Source organism: Diceros bicornis, chromosome 3, assembly GCF_020826845.1.
Source record: "Diceros bicornis minor isolate mBicDic1 chromosome 3, mDicBic1.mat.cur, whole genome shotgun sequence".
Lineage (NCBI taxonomy): Eukaryota > Metazoa > Chordata > Mammalia > Perissodactyla > Rhinocerotidae > Diceros > Diceros bicornis.
Window position 1 is genome coordinate 71894636 of NC_080742.1, and position 25417 is coordinate 71920052.

The 25417-nt window shown below is 37.1% G+C and overlaps 1 long non-coding RNA gene across 1 annotated transcript in view; it reads left to right on the forward strand.

Annotated features, from left to right (window-relative positions):
- Positions 1-25417, forward strand: part of LOC131396699 (uncharacterized) — a 216544-nt gene that overhangs the window by 154934 nt on the left and 36193 nt on the right. Inside the window, exon 2 of the long non-coding RNA XR_009216624.1 lies at positions 10593-10701. This is a non-coding gene — a long non-coding RNA (uncharacterized LOC131396699). The remainder of the gene's footprint in view (positions 1-10592; positions 10702-25417) is intronic.

The following is a 25417-nucleotide window of genomic DNA, read 5'->3' on the forward strand; positions in this document are numbered from 1 at the left end:
AGCCCACATAGGGGTCACCCCTGGAACATTGAGAACTGAGGGAAGCACACTGGAAGCCTCCTAAGGCATAACTTACATAAGGTCACCTATCCAAGAGCAGGAGACGTAGCTGACCTACCTAATATGTAGACACAAGCACAGGGAAAGAGGCAAAATGAGGAGGCAAAGGAATACATTCCAAGTAAGGGAACAGGATGAAACCCCAGAAAAGGAACTAAGTGAAACAGAAATGAGCAACCTACCCGACAGAGAGTTCAAACAAAGAATGTTAAGGATGCTCACTGATGTGGGGAGAAGAATAGATGAACTCAGTGAGAATGTCAACAAAGAAATGGAAGATATAAAAAAGAACCAATCAGAAATGAAGAATACAATACTGGAAATGAAAAATTCACTAGAGGGACTCAAAAGCAGAGTAGAGGATACAGAAGAACGGATCTGTGAGCTGGACGAAAGACTAGAGGAAATTACCCAAGCTGAACAGGTAAAAGAGAAAAGAATTAAAAAGACTGAGGACAGTCTAAGGGACCTCTGGGACAACATCAAGCACACTAACATCCGTGTTATAGGTGTCCCGGAAGGAGAAGAATGAGACAAAGGGGCAGAGAATCTATTTCAAGAAATAATAGATGAAAACTTCCCTAACCTAAGGAAGGAAACAGACATCCAGGTACAGGAAGCTCAGAGAGCCCCAAACAAGATAAACCCAAAGAGGCCCACACCAAGACACATCATAATCAAAATGTCCAGAATTAAAGATAAAGAGAGAATCCTAAAAGCCACAAGAGAATGTCAAGTTACATACAAAGGAAACCCCATAAGGCTATCAGCTGACTTCTCAGCAGAAACCTTGCAGGCAAGAAGAGAGTGGCACGATATATTCAAGTGCTAAAAGGAAAAACCTACAGCCAAGAATACTCTACCCAGCAAGGTTATCATTCAAAATGGAAGGAGAGATCAAAAATTTCCCAGACAAGCAAAAATTAAAGGAGTTTGTCGCCAAGAAACCAGTGCTACAAGAAATGTTAAAGGGACTGATTTAAGGGGAAAAGAGAAGACCACAAATAGGAAAAATTATCTATTTCCATGATAAGAGGGTAATGGATACAAATGCACACAAAAGAGGTTAGATATGATATCAAAAACATAAAAGGAGGGAGGAGGGGAGTTAAAGAGTAGAGCTTTCAGACAGGGGTCAAACTAAAGAGACCATCAATTCTGTATAGGAGAAGAAAAGAAGAGAGAAGGACTACTAAAACACTGAGAAAAAAAGTTAAAACATGATAAGTTAAAAACTTATCAATAGCTACTTTAAACATCAATGGACTAATGCTCCAATTAAAAGGCATAGGGTGGCTGACTGGATAAAAAAACAAGACCCATATATATGCTGCATACAAGAGACACACTTCAGATCTAAAGACACTCACAAACTGAAAGTGAAGGGATGGAAAAAGATACTCCACGCAAATGGCAATGAAAAGAAAGCTGGGGTAGCAGTACTCATATCAGACAAAATAGACTTTAAAACAAAAACTGTAAAAAGAGACAAAGAAGGGCATTACATAATGATCAAGGGAACAATCCAACAAGAGGATATAACACTTGTAAATCTCTACCCACCCAATGTAGGTGCACCTAAATATATAAAGCAATTATTAACAGACATAAAAACAGAAATAGACAGTAACACAATAATAGTAGAGGACTTTAACACTCCACTTACACCAACGGATAGATCATCCAAACAGAAGATCAATAAGGAAACATTGGCCTTAAACGACACACTAGAACAGATGGACCCAGTAGATATATACAGAGCATTCCATCCAAAAACCGAAGAATGCACATTCTTTTCAAATGCACATGGAACATTCTCTAGGATTGATCACATATTAGGCCACAAAACAAGTCTCCATAAGTTTAAGAAGATTGAAATAATACCAAGGCTCTTTTCTGACCACAACGGTATGAAACTAGAAATCAACTATAGGAAGAAAATCAGAAAAGCCACAAATAAGTGGAGATTAAACAAAATGCTACTGAACAACGACTGCGTCAACGAAGAAATAAAAAAATACCTGGAGACAAATGAAAATGAAAATACGACATGCCGGAATTTATGGGATACAGCAAAAGCGGTTCTACGAGGGAAGTTTATAGCAATACAGGCCTATCTCAACAAACAAGAAAAATCTCAAATAAACAATCTAACAATGCACCTAAAGGAACTGGAAAAAGAAGAACAAACAAAGCCCAAAATCAGTAGAAGAAGGGAAATAATAAAAATCAGAGCAGAAATAAATGAAATAGAGACCAAAAAAACAATAGAAAAAATTAATAAAACCAAGAGCTGGTTCTTTGAAAAGATAAACAAAATTGACAACCCATTAGCTAGACTCACCAAGAAAAAAAGAGAGAAGGCACAAGTAAGTAAAATCAGAAATGAAAGAGGAGAAATTACAACAGACATCACAGAAATACAAAAGATTATAAGAGAATACTATGAAAAGGTATATGCCAACCAGTTTGACAATCTGGAAGAAATGGATAAATTCTTAGAATCATACAACCTTCCAAAACTGGATCAAGAAGAAATAGAGAATTTGAATAGACCAATCACCAGTAAGGAGATCGAAACAGTAATCAAAAACCTCCCCCAAAATAAAATTCCAGGGCCAGACGGCTTCCCTGCTGAATTCTACCAAACATTCAAAGAAGACTTAATACCTATCCTTCTCAAACTCTTCCAAAAAATTGAGGAGCAGGGTAAGCTCCCTAACTCATTCTACGAAGCCGACATTACCCTGATACCTAAACCAGACAAGGACAACACAAAAGAAGAAAATTACAGGCCAATATCACTGATGAACATCGATGCAAAAATCCTCAACAAAATACTATCAAATCGCATACAACAGTACATTAAAAAGATTATACACCATGATCAAGTGGGATTTATTCCAGGTATGCAGGGATGGTTCAACATTCGCAAATCAATCAACGTAATACACCACATTAATAAAATGAAGAATAAAAATCACATGATTATCTCAATAGATGCAGAGAAAGCATTTGACAAGATACAGCATCCATTTATGATAAAAACTCTGAATAAAATGGGGATAGAAGGAAAGTACCTCAACGTAATAAAGACCATATATGACAAACCCACAGCTAATATCATCCTCAATGGTGAAAAACTGAAAGCTATCCCTCTAAGTACAGGAACCAGACAAGGATGCCCACTGTCACCACTCCTATTTAACATAGTACTGGAAGTCCTAGCCAGAACAATCAGGCAAGAGAAAGAAGTAAAAGAGATCCAAATTGGAAAGGAAGAAGTGAAACTGTCACTATTTGCAGATGACACGATCTTATATAGAGAAAACCCTAAAGAATCCACCAGAAAACTTTTAGAAGTAATAAACGAATATGGTAAAGTTGCAGGATACAAAATCAACATACAAAAATCAGTTGCATTTCTATACACTAACAACGAAGTAGCAGAAAGAGAAATTAAGAATACCATCCCATTTAATGTTCCAACAAAAAGAATAAAATACCTAGGAATAAACTTAACCAAAGAGGTGAAAGAACTGTACACGGAAAACTAGAAAACATTGCTGAAAGAAATTGAAGAAGACACAAAGAAATGGAAAGATATTCCGTGCTCTTGGATTGGAAGAATTAACATAGTTAAGATGTCCATACTTCCTAAAGCCATCTATAGATTCAATGCAATCCCTATCAAAGTTCCAACAACATTTTTCACAGAAATAGAACAAAGAATCCTAAAATTTATATGGAACAACAAAAGACCCCGAATAGCTAAAGGAATCCTGAGAAAAAAGAACAAAGCTGGAGGTATCACACTCCCTGATTTCAAAATATACTACAAAGCTATAGTAACCAAAATAGCATGGTACTGGCACAAAAACAGACCCACAGATCAATGGAATAAAATCGAAAGCCCAGAAATAATCCCACACATCTATGGACAGCTAATCTTTGACAAAGGAGCCAAGAACATACAATGGAGAAAAGAAAGTCTCTTCAACAAATGGTGTTGGGAAAACTGGATAGCCACATGACAAAAAATGAAAGTAGACCCTTACCTTACACCATACACAAAAATTAACTCCAATGGATTAAAGACTTGAACATAAGACCTGAAACTATGAAACTTCTAGAAGAAAACATAGGCAGTATGCTCTTTGACATTGGTCTTAGCAACATAATTTCAAGCACCATGTCTGACTGGGCAAGAGAAACAATAGAAAAAATAAACAAATGGGACTACAACAAACTGAAAAGCTTCTGCACAGCAAAGGAAACCATCAACAAAATGAAAAGACAACCTAGAAATTGGGAGAAGATATTTGCAAACCATACATCTGATAAGGGCTTAATCTCCAAAATATATAAAGAACTCATGCATCTCAACCACAAAAAAACTAACAATCCAATTAAAAAATGGGCAAAAGACCTGAACAGACATTTCTTCAAAGAAGATATACAGATGGCCAACAGACACATGAAAAGATGTTTAAAATCATTAACTATCAGGGAAATGCAAATCAAAACTACAATGAGATATCACCTCACGCCCGTCAGAATGGCTATAATTAACAAGACAGGAAACAACATGTGTTGGAGAGGATGTGGAGAGAAGGGAACTCTCATACACTGCTGGTGGGAGTGCAAACTGGTGCAGTCACTATGGAAAACAGTATGGAGATTCCTCAAAAAATCAAGGATAGAACTACCATACAATCCAGCTATTCCACTGCTGGGTATTTATCCAAAGAACTTGAAAACACCAATGCGTAAATATACATGCACCCCTGTGTTCATTGCAGCGTTATTCACAATAGCCAAGACTTGGAAGCAACCTAAGTGCCCATCAAGGGACAAATGGATAAAGAAGCTGTGGTATATATACACAATGGAATACTACTCAGCCATAAGAAACGATGAAATCCAGCCATTTGTGACAACATGGATGGACATTGAGGGTATTATGCAAAGTGAAATAAGTCAGAGGGAGAAGGTCAAATACCGTATGATTTCCTTCATTAAGTAGTAGATAATAACAACAATAAACAAACACATAGAGACAGAGATTGGATTGGTGGTTACCAGAGGGGAAGAGGGGAAAGAGGAGGGCAAAAAGGATAATTCAGCACATGTGTGTGGTGATGGGTTGTAATTAGTATTTGGGTGGTGAACATGATGTAATCTATGCAGAAATAGAAGTATAATGATGTACACCTGAAATTTATACAATGTTATAAACCAATGTTACTGCAATAAACAAACAAAACAAAACAAAAAGACATTGTTCATTTACCAAAAACAGAAGACAAAAATTATTCTAATAATTAAATGAGGAACTATTTTTCCAAGTGCAAGACAGAGATAATCTATTTCAGAATCATCTCAGCTTTCTATTCTAAAAAGGTTATTATGCTCCATGCCAAACCTACAATCAGAATATTTGATGGTAATGTTTTCCTACTTTTAAGATATTTAAAAAAAATTTTTTGTCAGCTTCATAGATGTCCCTAGTGGGAGGGCTGGTTATAATTACCTAGAACACTATTACTGAAAATAGCAATCTGAGTCTTTAACTTTTTCTCTATTTATATACCATTTAAACATTTACATGAAAATTATTCATGTTGTTATTTACATATGTAAAAAATATCAAAATTACTGACAGTATACTTTTTAGCGACCAAATTGTATTGTATATATACATATTTATTTTTGACACATTTCTTAATCTGTAACTTGCTTCTTGTCATAATTTTTTCTTATAAATAATAAGAACATCTTGTAGGTGAATCTTTTAATTCATGCTTACTTATTTCCTTGGGATAAATTTCTGGAATTTGATAGGTTATGCCAAAAGATTTGCATGATTTTAAAGTTTTTGATATACATTGTTCAAATTCTCTAATTTATATTCCCAACAGTGCACAAATTTCCCCACATTTTCTACAACATTGAATTTATAAGTGTGCTATATCTGTAGTAGTTTTAATAATTTTAATATTTTAGGTCTTTTGTAGGAAGTGAAAATACATTCTGGAGAAAATTAATAATTATGTTTTTTAAAAAAGAATGGAAATGTACATAAGAGTTTGCTTTAGGCCAAATTGTAAGTTAGCAAATTCCATGAGTTTGCCCAAATTATTTCATTGTGTTGGAATATTATTACACAGAATGCTACTTGAAATAATAGGAAATGAAACAGATTAGAAAATACAAAGAGTTTGTTGGTTTGTTTGTTTAAGTAGTGTTTGTTATAATGGAAATAAAGTAATCCTTTCTTAAAGAGATTCTTTCTGCAGGTACCCTGCAGCATGTATGTTTGTCTCCTTGAAGAAAATTCTTAACAGTAATTGCTAACATTTATAGAGTGCCTACTGTGTGCCACACACTTTGAATAACTTTTCTTCCCTTATATAAGGGAATATGTCTTATAAAACTGTTGTCACCATGATCCATGTGATTTAATATATGGCTCAAACACAAACTTCAATCAATACCTGCATATTTTGAAAACAATTCAGCAATCCAGTGTGTAGTTCATGGCAATGCTAATTAGAATCCTGTTTCTTTTTTAATACCTTGAAATGCCTGGAGTCCTCTCACATTCTTAGCACAAAAGAACTCACTCTCTTTCCTACCATCTAGTTCCCTAGATCGTGTCTCTCCTCTTCACCAGAGCCTTTCGCATGCTGTGCTCCCAGCACATCACATTTCCCTCCATCTGTACATCCCTCTGGGGGAATGCAATTAGTCTTTCTCTGTGACAGCTTCACTCAAGAGAATACACTTGCACTATTCTGTTTTTAGAGGGCAGGAGAGAGAGACAAGATAAGCTGGCAGTACTCATATGTTCTTTCTCATATGGAAGGAGAAGGGAAGGCTGTGAACTACTTCTCCTCCAAAACACACAGACACACACACCCCACCACCACCACTACCACTTTTGCCCAGTCATATATATCAAAGGAGAAACTCTTTTTCAGGGCTTTCCAAGACCTTGAAATTTAATGACCGTGCAAGTATGCCCTTCTTTTGAGCAAAAAGTATAAAAATATGCACTTATTCAAAATTAAATTAGATATTGTTATTCACTTTATACAAGGGTGCTTCACATATTTCTTTTAAGTAGGTAGCTCTCCTGGTACAATTATAATGTAGTTCCAGATACAGAATGAATATATTTGTGATTTTAGAAACACTGGTAATAACAAAATTGAGTTGCAACTGTAAGAGATTAATTTTTAAATATATGTATCATACAGTCACATCATACATGTGACCTATATAAATGGAGTCCTAAAGAAGTCTTATAGTTAAAGGATCATCTTCCCTTACAGAATTTAAAATTTTCCAAACTTTGAAATTTCATCACATATTTGAATATATAAGAACATAGATGAAAATAGATCACATATTTGAATATAGAATCCCTACCACCAGTGGTTATAATTTATATTTAGAGTCTTACCACAGTGGCAGAGTAACATTTGAGGATTTCTAAAAAATTTATTATTACAGATCTTGGTATATCATCAAGCTCATCAAGTAGGAGTCCTCAAGTGACTATGTAGAAACTGGGTTTTCCCCTGTATTTGAAGCAGAGGTCAGACCCTAGATGAAATATTGAATAGGAGAAGCAGAAGCCTCCACTTTGGCATTGACTCTTAAGCACTATTTTAATGAGTTAATCGCCTTGTCAGGCATTAGGTCAAAATCTATTAAAAGAAAAACAAATATTCATTTTTACCAGATGTTGCAAATTTTCAGTAATTTTAAAGTTAACATTTTCTTTTCATTCCCACAGAAAAACCTGCAAATAGTTTCGAGAAAATATTTTTTTTAAATGCAAGGTTTCTCTTTAAGACAATTTCCGGCTAGAATTACTGATTTATAAAAGCTGTCTACTCGGCAATGTCATTTCTTTCCTCAAGCAGGAAAAAAAAATGCTCCTGCTGGCATTTTCATTAAATACTTTATTAATCTCAGTTACAGAATTTATTTAGTCCTTACTGGCATTGACATTTCACTCCTTCTAAAGCACTGAGGTCAGGACCGGATCTTCTTTATTCCGTTCTTTCCCTGCGGCAGCCGTTAGCACAGTGCTTTGGTACCGTAGGAGTCTAACGCATTTTCTCCTCTGTATTGAGTTAGTGAGTTTGAGAACATTAAATACGTTGCTTATAAATGAATATGTCATAAAAATGTTTTAATTGAACCATAGAACTGGAAATAAGACCCCACAGAGTTAGACAATTGTCCAAGGTCAATAGCCACTTCATGGCAGAAATAGATCTAAATTCCAAGCCTCCATTAATACAATATTCTGTCTTTAACCAAAGGTTTTTGAAGTAAAATTTATTCAAAAATTAATTATAAATTTACCATTTGAAATTTACTTTTAAAATTATGGGGACTCAATACATAATTGCTGTATTTTCACTTGTTAATAGTGGCATTTTAAGAACATTCTACACTGAATTGTTTTGACACTTTTTTCCTTACTTTTGTGGTCTCATATTTAAAAATAAATTCCCAGCAATTTAATTTTTTTAAACATGTTATGTTGCTAAATTTTATTATTAGAGGGTGAAGACTATATATCTATGATGATGATGATGGTGATGTTACAATAAGAGAATCAAATGAAGGACTCTAGAAAGAGCTAGCTATACTTTCTCCAGTCTGGTCTACCTCATTCACTCAAAGAAAAATGTTTTCATGGCTACAAGATATTTCTCATATATCAAATTAGGAATTAAATTGACTTGTATTTATATAACATTTGACAGTACAGAAAGAACTTAGTGCCTGGCATCAAGCAGATGTTGAATGGATATTTGTTGAATATGAGCTTTGCAGGTGAGCCTTTTATCTCATTGAATCTTCATATCAACTTCATGAAGTAGGCATGTGTGTGCTCACTGTACAAATGAGTTTATATATGTCAGAGCTGAGATTTTAATTCAAATTATCATATTCAAAAGTTCTCTCTCTCTTTCTAGTAGCATTTGGATATGCATATTTCGTAAGACAATATGTGTAAATCACGTTTTCACCTTAAAATATTTACAGTATGAAGTTGTAGAGATTGTGTTTTTCATTCGTCAGTCAAGACAGGACACGCAAGCACGTTCTAACAGGTTTTTGAGGAGAGCTTAACAAAGAACAATGTACAAGGGTGTAGGCAGAGGGAAGAGAAGCCAACAGGTGACGGTTAAGGATCTAGGGAGCTAGCCATAGTGGGTGGGAAGCTATTGCCGTCTCTTTCCTGAAGGACAAAAGAGAAAAGACGGTGATTCCATCCTTTCAGCCACCACAGGCCAAGTGAAGAGATCATTTTGAACTTGGGGTTACCTGCAAAAAGTGAAGACTGCATCAAACTTCCTTTTGGGCAACAGGATTGGGGATCTGCCTTCTGTGCCTTAGTTAAAAAAACAAAAAATTGAATTGGAGAAAGACAGCAGTACTGGGGCTTTATTGGAGCTGTCTGTACTCTCACCATTTACCCAGATAGAAATTGCCATGAGGGCATCCATGCTTGAGTTGTCTTGTTAATATCATGTACAAGAGGACCACAGCAACAAGAGAATATAGGAGGTACCCTAGAGTAGGAACCTGAGTGGTTCCTAAAAAAAATAAATGAAAATTCATACTTGCATCCCAGGTAAGAGAGCCAGACTTGGAATGCAGGTGCGTAAACATTTGGCCTTTCCCACATGTCTCTTCCCCAACTCCAATGTAGGGGGAGAAAGGTAAACCCAGAAAGGGAGGAGATAGAATTAAAAAGGGAGAAGAAATGAAAGAACGGGACCCACACACATACCTCCACAGTGCAATTTCCTTAGACCATTAAGTAAGCACAAGACACGAAGAGAGGAACTGTGTTAATTTGGCAAGTAGCTGAACTTCTGTCATTCTAGAATGGAATTGATTTTTTAATATCTTGGAATAAATGGAGAGTTATGGAAACAATCTAAGATAACTTTAAGAGGACTGGAAAGAGTGATTTAACAGAGCATGATTGAAAGTAGCAATTGGATAAAAAATAAAATCATTCCATGCTTATACCCCACCAGAGTGAAACTGTTCAATAAATCAGTTACCTATATAAACCTTGAGCACCTTACATACATATTTGACAATGGTACTGCAAAGAGTTAACTGCAAATAACTTTCAGCCTTGTTAGCCTTACATTACCAATAAGCTTGGGTAAGAAACCTGATGGCAAATCATCAGTTTTGTAGGAACTAATGTTTTACTACATGTTACAAAAATTTATTTAAATATAATTTACTATTTGTCATAAAATACATATAGAATTTTATTTTTTTCAATAGAAATCCATTTTTGTTTTACTCCCTATGTGAATATCAAAGTCACAGAGCTAGGAATATAGGTCTCAACCACCTTCCAACTTCAACTTTTGACTTGTTTTCACATGTCTCTCCAATATATTTTGAGTGAGCTTAGAAATAAGCATTTTTTTTCTGTTTTCCACAAGACTAAATTCTTTACTCTTTTCTATTTCCAGTGCTTTGAAAACTAAGCAAGAGAACAGAAACATATCCACCAACCTCTGTATCGAGTCACTAAGAATAGTCCAACACAGAACTCTTAAAAAAGACTCATCCCTCCTAAAGGTAAAAGTATATCTAATTCTTGCATTTGGGAATTGAATTGAGCTGCTTATCTTCAGCACCTGAGGATTATATATAATCATCTAATTTTTTTCACCACATAGTTTTCAGCAGCAATATTATAAGCATCAAGTCTATACATCACTATATAATCCCCTTATGTTAAGATTTGTATTAACCTTTTTGAAAGCATTAATAATAACAAAATTCATGCTCAAATTTTTCAGGGTAAAATATCAGAAAGTTTCTTTTAAAAAAAAGAAAGATGCCCCCAGATGAATGGATGTCCCCCTTGAGCTTTCACATCTCCAACTTTGTTTTCGGTGTCCTTGGCTTCGGTTGACCCAGTTGGTCATCGTTTCCTTGAAATCTTCCTTCTCCTCTTAAAACTTGATATTCCTATTTCCTCAGCTACAGTTTCACCCTTTCTCATGTCCTCCTCTTTTCTTAGCTCATACTGTGAAGTCATTCAAAGCTTACTTTGATATTTTGCTCTTCTCTTTCTGTGTATTCTCTATATTTATCCATTCTTGCAGTTTCAGCAATCACACTTATGTTGGTAGTTCCCAAAGTTTACAATTTATATCTTAGTATTTCATCCTTTCCCATCATCTTTATCAGAGGGCATGTCCCACGGAGTCTGTGACATCTGAAATGTAAATAAGTCTTAAACCCAGCCAAATGACACTACCCTTTACCTGACACCCTGAATCTGCCCCTAATCAATCCAATGCTGTCTCTGCCCGACTTCATGCATTTGTATTTTCCTCTTCCTTTCCCTAGAAAGCTCCAAGAACAGACTTTCATCTCCTTACTGGGATTACTGTGAAGCCCCGAGCTATATGCTAAGTCTCTAGCCTCTGAACCTGTCATTCTCTCCTGCACACAGCTGCCAGGCTTATCTTTCTCAAACACTACTTTCATCATGCCAGTCTCTTAGAATCACTTTCTCTTGCCTGTGACATCTCATCTAAATTCCTGAGTTTGGCATCTAAGGCCCTTCATCAATGGGGTCCATAATCCCCATATTTTCTAACCAAACATCTCATTACTTTTCAACATACCATTGCTCTAGCTTCATCAAGTAAACCGTCACATCCCACCATATCTTAATCATCCTCTTTTTGTGTTTTTTTCACAACCTCAAATTCCCTCCTTTGTCCTTTTTACTGGCCTGTGCTTATTACTGGCCAAACTTACTATCTTTGGCCATATAATTACTGCAGTGTTGTCAGTCTTGAGACTACAAAATTTCCTCCACTTCTCATCTAGCCTATTTTTGGATTTTCCCTGAGGGTCTCATGCTTAGCAATCATCAGGTATAACACCTATATATTGCTGACACTCCCTTATCATTATTCAAATAAATGGGCAACCTAGATGTAAACAAACTATGTATAATTTCAGATGAATGGGTTAACCTTTAAAATGCCTAATTTAATCCTGAATCCAACAGATTCAGCATTAAGCATCTACCACATGTCTGCAACTATGCTAGCAGTGAGGAATAAAAAGATATATTTAAAAAACCCTCCTCAAATAAAAACATGCTCAATAGTTTGAAAAGCTCCTCTTAGATATTATTTTCCCACTGGTAAGCAGGCACTAGTCATTTCTGAAGTTTGATTATCATTGAGCCATTTAAATATATCCCCTTTATATGTGGGAGGAATTTTCTGATAGTTGAAAGACTTCATTCACTCAGCAAATGTTTATTGAGTTCCTACTGAGTGCTGAATGCATGAATGAATGAGCTCCACAATAAGGGGATTTTTGTTATCTTATTGTATCCTCTGTCAGAGGAAATACATTTTACACTACTAAAAAATGTTGACAAAGTACATTAGGACTTGGAATTCTTGCTTTCAGAAGCATTAAAAATTACTCTCCATATTTAGTAATATTGGAATAAATTAAAACTCAAAACACCATTCTTATAATAACAGCAAGGACTAAATATAACTGTTATATCTTAAAAAGCATACAAAAACCTCACCCACCCTCTACTCCCATATCGCAAAATTCTCTAGAAACACATAAATGTGGTTTTCTTAACTTTTGCAAGAAAAAAATATTTTAAGTTGAAAAGCAAGAATGCAGTATTTGGTTTATACAGTTGAACTGTTTACACAAGTAAAGCAATTACAATTCCATCTAATTATCTTGGAAAGAAATCCTTTGGGTACTAAAAAACGTTCTTAAAAATAAAATTATCAGGGCCAGCCCAGTGGCATAGCAGTTAAGTTCATGCGCTCCACTTCGGGGGCCCGGGGTTCGCCGGTTCTGATCCCGGGTGCGCACTGACACACCGCTTATCAAGCCATGCTGTGGTGGCATCCCATACAAATTAGAGGAAGATGGGCACGGATGTTAGCCCAGGGCCAACCTTCCTCAGCGAAAAGAGGAGGATTGGCATCGGATGTTAGCTCAGGGCTAATCTTCCTCACCAAAAAAGATCAATAAGTAAAATAAAATAAAATTATCACAATTCTTCAGTGAATACAAAATCATTTGTATTTTGCTACCAATTAATTACTCTGTTAAGTTCTGGACTCATTTCTTTATACTTCATTGGTACAGGTCTGTTGGTTTCTCCAACATTAGTTCCTTTATCAGTTTTGCCGTGTGGTCTCCCTACAGCAATAAATGTGGAGAGCCAGTGATCTCTGCACATCAGCCCCGAAGGCCTCAGCCATATATCCAAGTGTCAATGACCTAGATGGCTCCAGCTGCTGCCTGTAGTGTGGTGTCTCATTTCTCTTACATAATATATATGATGACCAGGTTCTTTTTTGTGTCTTAATAGCTATGTCTTGGAAGAAGACTAAATAACAGCATTTGTGCAATCAACACTGTTAGAAGGCAGTCTCATGTTGGAGAACCGCTCCTCTGTTAGTGACCTTGTCTCTGAGAGCAGTCTTTCTAAGGCAATCACTCTGACATGAGTAGCAAACACTACAGATGCTTCATAAACCATCTGTTCATAGTATACATATTTCTAAAGTGTCGAGAAAGAGTCCAGCTGCCTGTTTGAAATTGTGAACAAGCCACAAAATCAAGGGTCTATGCAGATTTTGTTGGGCCTGAATCTTACACAATATTGGGAGATCCTCCATAAAGAAATACAGACACATCAGCCAGCCCTGTTGCCTAGTTGTTAAGTTTAGTGCGCTCTGCCTCGGAGGCTCAGGTTCAGTTCCCAGGCACAGACCTACTCTCTCACCTATTAGTGGCCATGCTGTGGTGGCCGCTCACATACAAAAAGAGGAAGATGGGCAGTGGATGTTAGCTCAGGGTAAATCTTCCTTAACCAAAAAAAAAAAAAAAAGAAAGAAAGAAAGAAATACAGAAATGCAAAGACAATATTAGGTACAACAGTGGATATTTATTTAGAATGAGGAAAAAAAAAAACGCCCAAAATTACTATAGCTCAAGTCCTTTTCTTTGGAGATCTCTGGGGGCATTTACCAGAGATACCAACAGAGAAGTGCATCCTGACAGTAACCTGGCTTCTTTCCTTCACCTAAAACTCACAATAAGTTTCAGAAATTCTCAGCACTCATCAGGTGAGGCAGCCTGGAGCTTCAGTTCATAAGCTGCATGGTAAATTTGCTTTTGCATAGTTAAACAAATGAACAAACAAAACCTAATGCTCTTTTAGATGGTTTCTTCTCTCCTAGTCTTGGCTGTCTTCTATGAGCTTCTGACCTTTTCTGGGTTTCCTAAGATGTGATCATCATCTCATTAAACAAGTCAATATTGAGGATGCAGAACATGATATGCAAGGACTATTGGATACCTGTCTTTAAAAAGCTGTCACCACTCTCTTATCCCTCATCGTGCAGAGGAGGTCACAGATTCTTTTGTCTCCCAGATTCAGTCTGCGTCTGCCAGACTGACATCCAAGCATTTCAACTCTTCATTTGCCTTCTTTATTTTCTTCAACTTCTCCATGTCCACCATCAGCGTGACATGCAGGGCCACATCCCCTCCGGACAGGCAAGCAGAGGGTGCTAAGTTCTTAGACAGGTCCTCCCACTCTAGGAGCACCTGTGGTGCCATAGTCAAGCTAAGACGTCTGCTGAAGCCAAAAAGAAACATTTCCAAAAGATGTTTCAGATTGTAAAGCAAAACAAAACAAAGTTTCCCTACATCCTCTAGCTAGAGAGCCACAGGGAAGCTTATAAAATACCCCAGTTTCAGAAAAAACTACACTGCCTTTCTCTTGCATTTACAAATTTAGTGGTTAGATGGTTTAGAACGAAGTTTATTTTCTGGTCATAAACAGCACACTTAAGCACACTATTCATAGGGAGATCTTGAGTCCTCAGTGAGCTACAAAGAGTAATTCTAGGCTGATATTGGGGATTATCTCATGGGGATAATAAAAACACATTTTGCTTTGATATTTCATATCAGACTTTCAGGAGCACTAGCTGGGGCAGAGCCTGAGACTGGGAGTGTGGCTCCTATGTGTCTGTCTATTTCTGGTTCCTGAAAGAAAATGTCTTTGGCAGTTCACTTCACACAACTCTATTGAAGCTCGTTAAGAAACTACTGCGTATTTTTGTTATGGTTTATTTAAATGGTTGTTGAACTGCTTTTTCTTTTAAGTAAAATTTTGGTTTGCCACAATTTTAACAATTCTAAAGCAAATTTAAAATAATACCTAGCGGTCTTTGTTAGAGACCGAGCTGTAGAGCTTGCAGCACTGTTAAGGGAGCTGTTTAATGAGTAAAAGAAAAATTTCTCTTGTGCAAATATATTGCTAATCATTTAGCAACTAAATTTTCTGGAAAAACTAGTCTCCCAAGAGCATAATGCTCACTTTGGCAGGTATGTTCTGGTATGTTTCTGAATGGATCAACACCTTACCAATGTCTGTTAGGTAGTAGGAACTTATACGTAACTGATAATACACTTGTTATTATTATTTTCTTTGTTACACTTTTGAAAAAAAAAACCTTAAATATAAAACTGTGTCATTCTTAGTATATATAGGATACAAATAGCTAATACGTTCTAAACATATGTTGTTATTGGATAACTTAGGACATTTTTTTCTAAGGTGAGCATTTTGGGATTCTGCTTTATTAGTACATAGATATGGAAAGCACATTAATAAATCTGCCCTTTGAGAAAATATCTCAATGGTTTTCCCTTTGGGAACCAACTCCTAGATCAGTGATCTTCCAAGTGTGATCCAAGGACTGATATGAAGGGCCTCCTCACCATACAGAAATCTATTGAGTTATTAAAGTTCATGTATATATGCCATTCATAAACCAAAATTACTCTGTTAGAGAGTTTTCTAAACGCTTTAATGCAGCATTCTGATGAGAAGTCTGGCTGCCACGCTGTGCTTGACAATGTTGTAAAGTCCTACTGGGCACATCCCTTTAGACAGTTGAGATTCCTGAAATTTTCTAGTAGAATTGTGCACTATTCTTAGTGTGTCATCAGTGTAGCTTTTAGTAAATTACAGCATTCATTTGCTGCTATTCTTTCTTTGTCTTTAATTCTATATTATTGTTGATTTTACTTCATCATTATCAATTTTTTGATTATAGATTGTTTTGTTGGTTTTTTTCTCCTATACTTTGTATTGCTGCGGGGTTTCATAAGCATATGAAAAGGGTCTCAACATCAATAGTCGTCAGAGAAGTGCAAATTAAAATCAAAATGGGATAACATTTAGCCTATTAATATGGCTAAAAATAAAAAGAATATTTGTATCTACATAATATATATATATATATATATATATATATATATATATATATATATATAGTAGTCCCCCCTTCATCTGAAAGGGATAGAGTCCAAGACCCCTAGTGGATACCTGAAACTATGGATGGTACTGAACCCTATATATGCTATATTTTTTCCTATGCATTCATATTCAAGGTGTGCCAGCAAAACTAGCATGAATTTCTTTTTTCTTCTTCAAAATTTCACAGATCAGAGATTCGTTCTTATTGTAGATCTTAGCAACCTGAGCATATGATTTTTTTCTTTCCTTCTTAAATTGAGAACTTTCACCTTTTCAATTAAAGGAAACACTTTACGCTTCTCTTTGGCATATCTGAATCGCCAGCATCACTATTCTTGTGTTTTATTAAGTAACATAATGGTCACTTGAATATAAGCTCTGTGATACCGTGCAGTCGATCTAATAACCAAGACAGCTACTAAGTGACTAACGGATGTGTAGCGCATACAGCGTGGATACGCTGGACAAAGGGATGGTTCATGTTCCAGGTGGGACAGAGTGGGACCGGTGGGATATTTCACCACGCTACTCAGAACGTTGCACAATTTAAAACGTATAAATGATTTATTTCTAGAATTTTCAATTTAATATTTTCGAACCACGGTTGATTGCAGCTAGCTGAAACTGCTGGAAAGCAAAATCGTGGCTAAGTGGGGACTGCTATATATAAATCCTGTGGACACCGTGAAGCTGAGTGTATTCTTGTCATAGTAAGGGGGACTACAATCTTGAGAGAGTTTGTAGTGGCATCTCAGACTGGGGCTGGCAAAATCAGGCTATTTGTGAGGATTGGGAGTCTGGTTTAAAATGGATACTCAACGCAGGGCTTGACTGGGATTGGTACAGATCATTACAATTTAGTGCCGGTGGACACAGCAAGGTGAGGATTTTGAAACATGAGTTTCAAAGAGTTTAGGGAAGTAAACAGTTGTTTGATGCTATCTGTTGAACAGTTGAACAGTTTGATGTTTATTTAAATGAGTTTTTCAGGAAGTCCCTGGAACAAACAATCAAGTTATTTGCATCTTTTATTTTTCTAGACAAGAGTTTCCTGGAATAGTAAATTCATGTTGACAAAGAACAATAACATCATGTTAATGAAGACAGCCAAATAATAGTCACGTTTATGTAGTATGTTTATGTGTAAGCAGTATGCATGTAAATGTTTTCAGTTCTCACTATCGTGCTCTGTGGTCATTCTTCAGCCTGGGCTGAGAGGGTCCGTTGACATCTGGGGATGTGATCAATCCAAACTGTCATCACTATGTGAGTTGTCATGATAGTGTATCATGTTTCCAAGGATGGTTGTCTCAACCTCCACAAGTGTCAGGTTTTCCTGTTCTTTATGTTGGATGATCATTTGCTGGCACAGTGGTTGCTCAGCAATATTCAAAAATCTAGAGGCCACACATGTGAACACTACAACCAAAGAAATACTAAAGGAAGAATTATGATAAGAGTTTATAACTCACTTGTCAGCCAGGAGATAAGGTGCCCAAATTAAACATAGCCTAGATCTTCTCCCAAACCAAAGAGTCCACATACTAGATTGAGGTTTATTAGCCAAATTGCCAATCTTATGGTTTGTTCTCTCCCAAATCTTCTTTGTAAGATTGAAGCTACCGAAGAGGTCTGCAAGAATGTAAGCACAGCATTCCTACCCTAAGACAGCACATACTCCCTCTCAAGAGATTAATATTATTTCTTAAGAGGCTCTGTTCTGAACCAGCACCTGTCCAGTTTCATGAATGTCTCAAGTGGCACTTCTGTTGGTGGCACTCTCTAGCTCTTGTGCTAGTCTGTGAGCCATGGCATGTGGGATTCTTCCTATTCCACCGGGCCTAATTTAAAGCACACAGTGAACTTTTTCTAAAAGGGAACACTGATGGGTCAAAATGGCCCCTGGGAGATGCAGAGTCTATTGTGAAGATAGGAATCAGATTACCAATATAACAAGTCCCTGTCCAGTTTGCAGGTAGAAATCAGTAGTCTTTTGCACACAAACCCAATGCCAGTCATTGGGAGTCAGTCGAGGATCTGTTTTTGGACAATCTACCACCAGTGGATTGTCAAATAGTGTCGTAAAGTGTGACACCACTTGTAAAGAATAGCCCGGTACCAGGCAATGACATTTGCAGTGTCAAGATTCTTAAGTACATCTAAAGCAAAAGAAAAATATTGTGTCTTTCTTTGAAGATCTTTGAAAGTTAGTTGGCCTTCAAATATATACCATCTGTACCCTGGCCTCTTCTCAATTCTATTTCTGTGTAAGCTCAGTTTCAAAAGGGAAGCCCAACAAAAGATCACTGAATGATCTTGACTGTTGTTTAGTGGAGACAGGAGCCTCCTTTTCTAAGTAGAGTGTGATATGGGGTTTCAGATTTCTCACTGTCTGGCCTGTTGTGGGGTTTTTAATCTATAATGTTAGCTAGCAGTCAAATGCAGTTACCCAGGAAACCAGTGGATTTATTATAAGGAACTGGTACCAAGGGAAGCTAATTGGCTCCCAGTGGAAAGTGTACTTTCCATTGCTTTAGTTGTATGCTTTAGTTTATTAGTAAATTGTAACCATGTATAGGATTCATACAATGGAGTGACTAAGGATGCAAACATTAAAATTAGGAATAGCGTTCTTAAAATAACAGTTAAAGGTAGCCTTAATTCAGCAAAAGAGGAAATAAAATGTCTAGAAAAATAAAGAACAAAATAATTCAGATTAAATCGTCACAATCTACAGTCTTATTCTGTGGATCTTGGGTGGAAGCTATCTATATATGACCTACTCGTCTACTCAGTCCAAAGATGTTGTGTTGAAACTATCTTCTTCTGAAGATTGTCTGCTTCTAGAGAGATGCAAAGAATCCTCACCTTGAGATCTCTGCTAAGGACCATCTTCTGGTGATTGAAGGATATTTTGTGCATCTTTATTTGAGAGACATTAATCCAAGCCTCAACAGCTTGGAATTTCCCTGCTGTTCTAATTGTGAGCAGTACTCGATGGGCTTTTTCTAGAAAACCTGGTCTCAGGTTTTAAGTCATTCAAAGGTTGTTTAGACGGAATATCAGAAAAGGCCACATAAACCTCTTTATAATAATATTGCATGTATTCCCTGAATCCCCTGCAATGTTTGACTGTATCTGCTATTAGTAGGTGGAGTCCAGAATTGCAGGTGATATTTCTAGATATATGGGTCAGCCTGTTCTTGAAGATAGGGAGAGAGTCAATGAATACCAGGAGTTGATCTCAGTGGCAATACCTTAGGCCTTAGAAGTTTTTGAGTCTTTGCAAGTTTTGCTGATTTGAGTTCTAGAGTTCTGTTTGTTCTTTCTTCCTTTCCTAGCGATTGGGGGCAATGTGCACAGCAAAGTTTTTAAGTGGCAGGACTTTGCAAAGTTTTTAACAACAGTCACAGTAAAATGAATACTCTTGTCATGAGAGAGAGAGATTGGAATTTCCTAGGTTAAGAACACAAAATTAAGTAATTTTTTGACATTGTTAGAGCCTAGCTCTCCAGCAAGAAAATGCTTCAAAATCCCAAGAATAAGCAATGACCAGAACATATTAAAAATCTGTTGGTCCAATGGAACAAAATAGAGAGCCCCCAAATAGACTCATGTATATGTGGTCAACTGATCTTCAGTAAGGGAGCCAAGAACACAAAATGGGGAAAAGATAGTCTGTTCAATAAATGGTGGTGGGAAAACTGTATTTCCACATGCAAAAGAATGAAATTGAGCCTTTAGCTTACACCATACACAAAAGTCACCTCAAAATGGATTAAAGACTTAGACATAAGGCCTGAAACTATAAAACTCCTAGGAGAAAACACAGGCAAAAATCTTCTTGACATTGGCCTTGACAATAATTTCTTGGATATAACACTAAAAGCAAAGGCAACAAAAGCAAAAATTGACAGATGGGATTACATCCAACTGAAAAGCTTCTGCACAGCAAAGGAAACAATCAACAAAGTGAAAGACAACATTCAGAATGGGAGAAAATACTTGCAAACGAAATATCTGATAAGTAGTTGCTATAGCCTGAGTGTTTATATCCCCACAAAACTGGTATTTCAAAACCTAATCTCCAACGTGATGGTATTAGGAGGCAGGAACTTTGAAAGGTAATTAGATCATGAGAGTGGAGGCTTCATGAATGGCATTAGTGTCCTTATAAAACAGACGCAAGAGAGCTCGATTCCATTCTCTCTATTGTCTATCCTGTGAGGATACAATGAGAAGGTGGCAGTTTGCAACCAAGAAGAGAGCCCTAGAGGCCGGCCCAGTGGTGCAGCAGTTAAGTGTGCGTGCTCTGCTTCAGCGGCCCGGGGTTCGCAGGTTCGGATCCGGGCACGCACCGTCGCACCACTTGTCAAGCCATGCTGTGGCGGCATCCCATATAAAGTAGAGGAAGATGGGCACAGATGTTAGCCCAGGGCCAATCTTCCTCCACAAAAGAGAGGAGAATTGGCATCGAATGTTAGCTCAGGGCTGATGTTCCTCACACACACACAAAATAGACATCTTAATCTCAGACACTGCAGCCTCCAGATCTGTGAGAAATAAATTTCTGTCATTTAAGCCACTCAATCTATGCTATTTTTATTATACCAGCTCAAATTGACTAAGATAAGGGTTAATATCCAAAATATATAAGAAACTCCTACAACTTAATAGTAAAAAATCAAATAACCAGATTTTAAAAGTGGGCAAAGGACCTGAATAGATGTTTCTCCAGAGAAGACATACAAGTGGCTAACAGGTATATGAAAACGTACTCAACGTCACTAATCATCAGGGAAATGCAAATCAAAACCACAATGAGATACCACCTCACACCTGTTAGGATGGCTATTTTCAAAAAATCAAAAGGTAATTGATGAAGATGTGGAGAAAAGGGAACACTTGTACACTGTTGATGGGAATGTAAATTGGTGCAGCCACTATGGAAAACAGTATGGAGAGTCTCAAAAGATTGAAAAATAGAACTACCATATGATCCAGCAATCCTACTTTTGGGTGTATATTCAAAGGAGTTGAATTCAAAATCTCAAAAAGATATCTACATTCCAATATTCATTGCAGCATTATTCACAATAGCCAAGACAAGGAAGCAACCTAAATGTTCACTGATAGATGAATAGATAAAGGAAATGTGGTATGTGCATACAATGGCATATTATTCTGCCTCAAAAAAAAGAAAATCCTGCCACCTTCAACAACAGAAATGAATCTAGAGGACATTATGCTAAGTAAAATAAGCCAGACTCAAAAAAACAAATACTACAAAGTCCCACTTACATGAGGAATTGAATATAGTCACATTTACAGAAGCAGAGAGTAGAATGGTGATTACCAAGGGCTTGGGGGAGGGGAAAATGGAAGGATGTTGGTCAAAGGTACAAAGCTTCAGTTACAGGAGATGAATAAATCCTAGAGATTTGCTGTACAATATAATGCCTATAGCTAACAATATTGTATGTATACTTAAAAATTTACTAAGAGAGTAGATCTTATGTTATGCATTCTTATCACAAATAAATATATAAATAAATAGAGCAGGAGGAAACTTTTGGGAGGTGATGAATATGTTTATGACATAGATTGTTGTGATGGTTTCACTGGTGTTTACTTATCTCCAAACTCATCAAATTGTATGCATTAAATATGTACAGCTTTGTGTATGTCAATCATACCTCAATAGAGTGGTTAAAAAAACCCCATTGGGGGTAGTTTGTAAAGTCCATTTGGAGGTGTGCCAAGGAGTCCTGAGGTTTTGATCCTTGTCTATGCTCCACCTTTATAGTTTTATTCGAATTATGCTGGTGACAGATGATATCTGAATCAGACACACCCTCAGCAATTTTAGTAAAATTGCCCCATCCATGTTGATTAAGTAGAGCAGTTGATTCATCCTTGCTGTGGTGGGTAATTTCCTCTAAAATTTTTGCAAAGTTCCATTTGATGTCTTCTAATATTACGAGGCAGATATCCTAAGAGCATCAAAAGTTATCCTCATACAGTTTGCATCTATATTTTTCCTGGTGCTTACATTCTAACTCTGAAGCCAATAGCTGGCATTTTATAAGAGCCTCTTTGAAATTCTCCAAAGATTTAGGCTCTTGGCATATCATGAGGGTAAAGAGATTTGTGATCCTGCCTGTCTGGCGTAATGATCAGTCAGGGCATTTCCTTTAGCCTCCATGGTATCCAATTTTAAATGAGCTCCTTCTTTTAAAATAGCCACCTCCTTAGGAAGCATTAGAGCACCCAAAAGTTCTTTAATATGCTGACCATTATCAATTGGAGTTTCTTCTCGGGTGAAGAACCATCTTTGCTTCCAAAGCATTACAAAGTTATGGACAACCCAAAACTGTACTTACTATTAAGATTTGTGCTCCTTTATATCCATAGCTAGTCAGCAAGCTCTGGTGACCTCAAGGAGTTCTGCCATCTAGGCAGATTTTGCCTTTGACAAAGGGCATTACATAACTTACCTGATATTCGCTAGATATAGTCTTAAGATGTGACCCATCAATACACAAGATTAAGTCGAAATTTTCTAAAAGAGTTCCTCAGAAATCTACTCAGTGCATGGAGAGTTAGCAAGCAGAGGTTAGACGATCATTACATTCTTCAGGTAAAGAAAGAAGAGTAGCAAGATTTAAAGTATTTCAACAATGAATGGAGATGTGTGATGGAGAAAGAAATGGGATTTCGTAGGAGATAAGCCCAAGTGTTGAGAAATGCTGTGTATTTTCAGCGAGCAACAAAGATTATACGGAATGAGGAACCATCAAGTGGAAAGAAGACTCAAAACCAAGCTGGCAGAAGCCTCCATTAGTTTAGCTCCTGTGGCTATTGCCCTTAGACATGGTGGATACTGAGTCAGGAGAGAGACTACAGTAAGCTATTGGTTCTGATGATTTTGATGAAATTGAATTAGAACACCAGGGGCTTGTCCGGATCTCTCAGGTATAAATAGGTAGAAAGGTTTATGATAATTAGGTAGCCCAGACTTGGAGGTTATTGAAGAGCTAATCCTCAGAACCCTGTTCACGTGTAGGTCCAATTACTGAGGACTTGGTAAAGTCTTTATAATGTTTCAGTAATTTCAGAAAAGTTGTTAACCCACTGCCCACAGTAGGTAGTGAAACTCAGGAATCTTTTTATTTGTCTCTTAGCTGTTGACCTGGGAAACTTGTGAACTGCTTGTAGTCTATCATGAATAAGGGATTTACCTGTTTGAGATAAGTTATGCCCTGGGACTGGACATTACTTGGAAAAACTGGAACTTTTCTTTGGAAAACTTATGCCCTTCCTGAGCTAAAAGAGTGGGTAGATAGATGAAATCAATCTTCGTGTTCTACTCATCTTTAGAATGCAAGAAAATCATCCACATATTACATAAAAGAAGAATCACAGGGAAATATCAGGGGTTTGATATCCTGGTTGAGGACTTTTGTGAAAAGTTGGGGAGTGTCTCAGTAAACTTCTGGGGAATAGTCCAGCTACAGTATTGATTTTCTTAGGAAAAGGCAAATGTGTGTTGACTATTTTGTTATCAAGAAAAAAGTGAAACACAGGTCTACAAGTGTAAAATAGGTAACCTCAGGAGGCACTAAAGACAAAATAGTATTCAGGATTGGTACAACAGGGAAGTAGAGAATCTCTATTCTATTTATGAATCTGAGGTCTTCAACTATTTATATACCCCACTGATTGGGATTTTTTTACTGAGAAGATACAAATGTTACAGGGACTGGTACAAAGCATGATGGGTCTTTTCTCTATTAGGCTTTTGGCCTTCTTAAGAGCTTCAATTTGGGCTTGATTAAGACAGAAGGGTACCCATAAGTCAATGTCCAAACTACCTATGACTTCATTACTAGTAGAGGAAACAGCAGAGTCGTCAGGGATTTCCAGGAAGAAACTTTCAGAAGAACCTTTAACCTGGCAGTTCCATTTGCACTGTAAATTCCTCCCTATCAAGTCAGTAGGACTGGTGTCATGAAAGAGGAAAGCATGTTCTTTGTTTAAAGGTCCAAGAGTGACAGCTATGAGCTGGGACATGGGGAAACTCTCAAGGTGATTAGAGATACATACCCAGAGGACAGTTCCTTGACTCTGAGGGGAAGATTATATAACAGCAGGAGGCCTTAGGGATGATGTTTTAGTGCCCTGTATTAGCTTTCTATTGCTGCTATAACAAATTACCACAAATTTAGTGGCTTAAAACAACAGCCATTTATTACCTCACAGTTTTGTAAGTCAGAAGTCGGGGCACGGTGTGACCCAACTGGTTATCTGCTTCCAGTTTTATAAGGCCAAAATCAAGATGTTGGCAGGGCTGTATTCCTTTCTGGAGCCTCAGGGGATGAATCTTCCTCCAAGCTTATTCAGGTCGTTTGCCGAATTCAGTTCTATTTTGTTGTAGGAGTTGTGGTCCCTGTTTTCTTGCTGGCTGTCAGCCAAAAGTCATTCTCAAGCTCCTAGAAGCCATCAGAATTCCTTGGCTCATGGCCTCCTGCTTCTATCTTCAAAGCCAGTAAGGAAGACTGAGTCCTCCTCACATTTCAGATTTCTCTGTATTCCCCTTCTGTTTTATCTCTCCTCTGCTTCCAGCCAGAGAAAGTTCTGTCTTTAGAAGTTTATGTGATTTATCAAGCCCACCCGGATAATCCAGAGTAATGTCCGCATCTCAAAGTCCTTACCCCATAATCTGTGAAGTCCTTATTTACCATGTAACATAACATGGCAAAGGAACTAACTATGGACATCTTTGTGGGGATATTATTCCACCTACAATATGCCTGTATCAATCAAAAAATCTTAAGGCTGTCCTTTGATATATAAGAAATTTTTCCTTGTGAGAGTAAAGGAGGGGCCGGCCCCATGGCATAGTGGTTAAGTGTGCGCGCTTCGCTGTGGCAGCCCAGGGTTCGG